Below are 5788 nucleotides of genomic sequence, written 5' to 3' on the forward strand. Positions count from 1 at the left end.
AGTTTCCTTGCTTGTCAAATGGGGCAAACCTTCCTATTTCCCAGGGACCTCGTGAGCATGAAGTTAAAGACACGATGAGCTGGCAGATGGGATGAGCTTGCTGGGGAGGGGCTGTCTTTCCCTACTGGCTTCCACCCTCCCAGGCCCAGGCCCATAGCAGTGAGCGGGAGCCCCACAAGGTCCACAAGGGGACATATAGGTATATGACTCTCACAACATGCCCACACTCACGGACACCCCTAATTCTGAGAGGTGCATATACACTCAGGATGGATTAGGTAAGTTAGGGCTTGGACCCTGGGAGGATCCCAGGAAGAACCAGATACTAACTTTGCTGAAACCCTTCCCAGAGAGGGCAGGACAGGTGGCCAGTCAGGCCAAAAGAATGATGGGAAGAGAAGGGCATCTTGTCGAGAGATGGCTCAGCCTGGACCGTGCCAGGGCTCCATCCTCCTGACCCCAGCTGGGCTCCCTACTGCTAGCTAGGCTCCTGCCCCAATTCTGGCCTCTGCCCTGGTGGTGCCACCTTCCTGACCCCGGGGAGCCCTGGGCCTGGTGCACGTGCACCACAGCCCTGCCTACTCCCAGGCTGGATTAGGCAGAGTCCGAGGACGTGCTGGGCTGGCAGGCTCACGGGCGGGGCGGGTGCCGGCGCTGGGGCTGCCCTATGCTGGCTTGAGACCGGGCCGCAGCAAGGCCTTGTATGGCTCTGGCAGGGTAGCTCAGCTGGCGGCACCCATTGGCTGAGCCGGCACTCCCAGCCGGGGCTGCCGGGGCCCCAAACCACGGTAACCAGAGCCGCCGGGAGCTGGGGGATTAGCATGGCCACCTGCCCACTAGCCTGCCTGCCGCCGGGGCTGCTCTTTTCCTTTCCTAAAAAGGCAGAGCTGGGCAGGAGAGCCAGGCAGGTGAACTTGGGCCTGGGGTAGGGGAGGGGTGGGCAGGGTGTGCAGGTGGCTGTGCTGAGGGTTCAGGAATCCTAGCGCTGGCCTCGGGCCAAGCCCTTCCGGCTCTGGACATCCGTTTTCTCATCTATAAAAGGGGGCAGTGGGCAGCTGGGTCTCCCTAAAGTGGCAGAGGCTTTGATGGGACCAGGGGAAATGTATGCTAGGGACCCCAAACCCAACGCAGATTCAAGGGCTGCTCAGTAGCAAAGAGGCAGATTCTCCTTCCATAGGAAGCCAACCACTTCCCAAATATAAGGGCCTGGTTTTACGTCCCAGCTCTTCCACTTACCACTATGACCATGGGAGGCAGCCGCATCTGTCTGAGCCTCAGGCTTCCTCCTCTATAAACAGGATAGGGCTACAAGCCCCCCTGTCCTGTGATGAGCCCCTGCAGTCAGCCCCAGTCTGCTCTTTCTCAGGTGCCCTCTGTCCTCCCCTGACCCTTTATTCTGCCCATTTCTCTCCACTCATGCCCATCTCAGGCTGGCCTGCCTTCTAAAGCTGTCCTGCCTGCAGTGGCCTGGCCCCAGGAGTGTCCAGGTCCTGAGCCCAGAGAGGGTCCAGGCCTTAGGATGAGGGCAGGGTCAGCCCAACCCCGGATGGGGAGCCAGGCAAGCTTGGCTAAGGCCTCTGTGGCCACAGACAGCAGCTTATGTCCTCCTGAGGCTCTGGGTCAGGGTCTCACTAGGTCAGTGGCCCTGCCATTTGCTAGGGTGTGATTTGGGGCTCGAGTCTTCACATGAAAAATGGGGGCGTGTGCCCCGTCCTGCCTTACTTCAAAAGGGAAAGTGCTTCATGACCCCTAGGGAGCAGCTGTGGGAGGCCTGGATGTGTGTAAATGACTGGGAGGCCTTGGGCCCTGTGGCAGGTGGGTGAGGGCAGGTGGCGAGTCCTGCAGAGAATCCATACACAGTTTTCAGGCTCTCGAGTATGGGAAGCCAAACCTTGGCACCTGCCGGTTGATCCTTGGGCCTTCGGCCTCTGTCACGGGGAAGCCATGTGGCTACCAGATGGCATTGCTGAGAAACCAGGCAGCTGCTGGGAAGCAGCCCCAGCCTGGGCCTGCCTTGTCCCACTGCTTCCTGGGCAGAGGAGGTGAGCTGTCTGAGACCCAGGGCTCTCCCCCGGGGCCAGAGTTCAGGTCACGATGGGGTTCCATGAGGAGCTGCCCCGGAGTCAGGTCAGTCGTCACGCTACCTCTGACTAGCTGTGCACTTGCAGCTGGTGGTGGTCCTTTCTCCTCTAAGGATGGGGGCGGTAACTCTCATCTTCCTGGGTTGTCATAAGGACTGCAAATCAGGTTTGTAAAATGCTAGGCACAGGGAGTGGCATCCACGAATGCTCTTCTTTCCGTGGGGCTGTTTGGGACATTTCCCACTAGCCTGGACTGAGACCCAGGGTCCACAAGGACTTGCTGTCCCGCGGCCGCTCCATTGGTGGCTCGTCATCCTTGCACACCCCACGATTCTAATGCCAAAGGCCATCTTCACTCTCTGGGGCCTCTTCCAGACCTTGGTCTTTTTTAACCGCCTGGAAAAATCCAGCACCTTTGAGGCTGACGTCATCGGCCCCGCCCTGCCCCCTGCCACCCCTGACATCTGCTGGTCTCCTGGGGGCACTTCTGACGTCGGGACATCCTAGCTTTGTGTGATTATCGTGAGGGCCACTTCCAGGGGCTCTGGGTCTCGTCCCTTAGGCCTGGCCACGTGACTTGCCTTGGCCGCTGAAATGTGAGCGGAGGGAGGTGGGCTTCCAGCTGGAAGGATTTATTTGTCAGAGCGAGGGAGCACAGCACTCTCTTCTGCCTCTGAGGTCAGGGGAGCACGGAGATGCAGCCTCCATCAGTCTGGGTCTCTAAGCGACTGGGATCCGTAGAACTGCCCTGCTGACCCACATCGAAAGTGTGGCCAAGGGGAAAAATATGCTTCTGCCGAGTCAGCCCCGGAGTTTCGGGGGTGCTTGTCTCTATGGCAGGCAGCTCCTCTCCCGACTGCTACCTACTCCCTGGCTCAGAGCCACCATCTCCCCCCAGGCCCTGCAGTCACCAGAGGTGCCCTCCACGCCCCGGCCACTCGTCCCCTGGCCTGTCCCTCTGCGGCGGCCTCCTGGCTCCCTGCGCCCCAGCAGCCTCGCCGGAGGCCAGCCACCCTCTGCCACACCTGGCTCGCCTCTGAAATAATGAGCGAATGAGCTGTTTCTGTTTTCATCCAAATCCCCTGTCACTTGACCACTGGCCTCTCTCTGTATCAGCCACACATGTGCTTCCCAGCCCGTGAATTTGGTTGGCATAACTCACCTCTTCGTTTGCCCATAGTCTCATGTCCCGCACCCCACTGTCCCTCTGTCCCCCGGCTGGGCAGAACCCCGACCCTGACGCACCGACCTGGTTGCCTGCACCCCGGCTGCTGAGCACCGTGGGAGAAACCACACCCGGGGAGCAGCCGGGGCCTCAGTGCCTCGTTCCCCTGGCCGTCTTTCTCCTGCTCCCCTCCCCACTCGGTTTCACAGAGAAGTCCCTCCGCAGGGATGCTCTCAACTTCCTCTCACCCAGCAGGCACTGACTTCCCTGCACCTCTTCCCGTGGGTCACAACGGAGGGGGTGTGTGTGTGTGTGTGTGTGTGTGTGTGTGTGTGTGTACTTGATTTTCACCATCTCCCTCCCATCAGCAACTCCCCCCCCGCCCCCCGCAGCGCTTGTGAATCTTTCTTCCCTGGGCCCCATATGCCCCCTCCCACTACTGCCCCACTCTCCCCTGGGAAGGTGTCCCGGATCTGCTGCCCCACTTCCCACCCTTTATTCGACGCCCAGCGGTACCTGTGAAGGGCCCGCTAAGCACCAGGCACCGTGCTAGGCCAGACTTCCCCGAAGTCAGCAGCGATCCCCTCATTGCTGAAACAGAGCCTCTTAGGTTCTCAGTGCTGAACTTCCGGGCTGCTCCTTCTCATGGCTTCCCCTTCCTTCTCTGACCCTAAGGTGTTTTCCAAGAAAGGTCTCCAGGACGACTCAGACCCAGTCTAGACGAGAGCTTTTATTCTCTCCCGCCACAGCAATTATGGCAACTGCAACTGGGTCATTAATGGCGTCATTAGGAGGTAATGTACATGCAATGATGTGTTAGAATGTAAGCTCTTCGAGGGCAGGCCTGTTTTGCCTACTGTTGTATCCAACCATCGGCCCCTCACTGGTGCTCAGCAAATCATTATGGAAAGGGAGAGGTGGGGATCCATGCCTGCCTTTTCTCCCTGGTATCCCCAGCCCCTCATGCCACGCCTGCTCAGAGAAGATTTTTGAAGGCTTACTCTGTTCAAGGCTGCATTAGCCACCCTGTATACACCATCTCATTGAATCCCCACAACCACGTTCCACGTTACAGTTGGGCAATGGAGGCCCAGAGAGGTTGTGTCATTTGCCCAAGGTCACACAGGCAGTACGGGGCTGTGTCATGATCTGATTCCAGGTCTTACTCTGTAGTGAGTTGGATGATGGCCTTCCAAAGTGAAGCCCATGCCCGTCCCCAGGACCTGTGAGTGCTACCTTAATTTGGAAGTTGTATTCAGTTACAGATCCAGAGATGAGATATCTTGGATTAGAGTAGGCCCCAGATCCCATGACCAGTGTCTTTAGAAGAGAAGGGGCAGGGGAGGGAACCTACAGAGAGGGCGGGAGGAAGGCAGGGCTACAAAAACCAAGGCCCACCAAGGCTCACTTGCAGCCACAGAAGCTGGGAGAAGTGTGGATCGGACCCTCCTTCAGAGCCTTCAGAAGGAACCCACCCTGCCCACACCCAGACTTTGGACTTCTGGTCTCCAGAACTCAGAGACAATAGATTTCTGTTGTTTTTAGCCATGGCAGCCCCAGGAAACATAGACCCCAGACCACAATGGTGCTGGACCCGGTGCTTCTCACCAGGCCTGGAAGCCAGGGGCCACACGAGGCCCAGGCTGTGTGTCTGGGGCCTGCTCACATGCCTCCTCTGGGCCTGATCACTCTGTAGTAAAGCAGCACTCCAGACACCAAGCATCCCTCCAACTCTGACATTCTACAACCCTCCAGAAAAACCATGAGCCAGGCGAGCAGGGCTATGTTGGGATTTTCAAATTTATTCCAACGTGCTGTGTGTTTTTTTTTTAAAAAATATCCTCAGGCTGAACATTCAGCCGGAGCTGTAATAAAGGCAATTATTATACTTGTAAAAACCTCTCATTCACAGTACAGATGTAATTTACAACAAAGGTCACACACATCAATACTGAGCATTTTTTTCCTTTTGTACATCAGACTCTGTGCTTTAGACCTGCATGGATTTTTTGTTGACTTTGTTTTTTTCTTTTGCACTGATATATACCATACCGACATTGCAAGACGCAAGTATAGAAACTGGAGTTTAAATAAAATCACAGGCAAAACTACCCCATCCCAGTGTGGCTGCTGTACATATCTACAGGACAATTTTTGGAATGTATTGCCATTTAAGAACATAGAAACTCTCTACAGACAAGTTCACATACGGAATACATACACCTTTTAGAAAAAAAAGGCAAATATTTATCTTACAGAGCGCAGGTATCTTACATTTGCCTACACGTTTCTTTTTCTCTTCTTTCTTTAAACACTAGGTTTAGTAAAGTGATCATAAGTGCCGAAGCGGTTTTCTAATGGAAAAGCGGACTGGAGCCACAACACGGAAGCAGAATTTGGGGGACAGGCCTTCGGGAACTTTCTCCCCCTGCTCGATGCTGCAGATCTGTCTCCGAGGCAGGACTTTTGCTTTAAGGAGGATTTTTCTGGAGAAAGGACTGGAGAGCAGTTCAGCTCAGATATATTGCTGGTTCCTATTCAG

The sequence above is a fragment of the Leptonychotes weddellii genome, chromosome 4 (assembly GCF_054177405.1).
Source record: "Leptonychotes weddellii isolate Sample4059 chromosome 4, ASM5417740v2, whole genome shotgun sequence".
Lineage (NCBI taxonomy): Eukaryota > Metazoa > Chordata > Mammalia > Carnivora > Phocidae > Leptonychotes > Leptonychotes weddellii.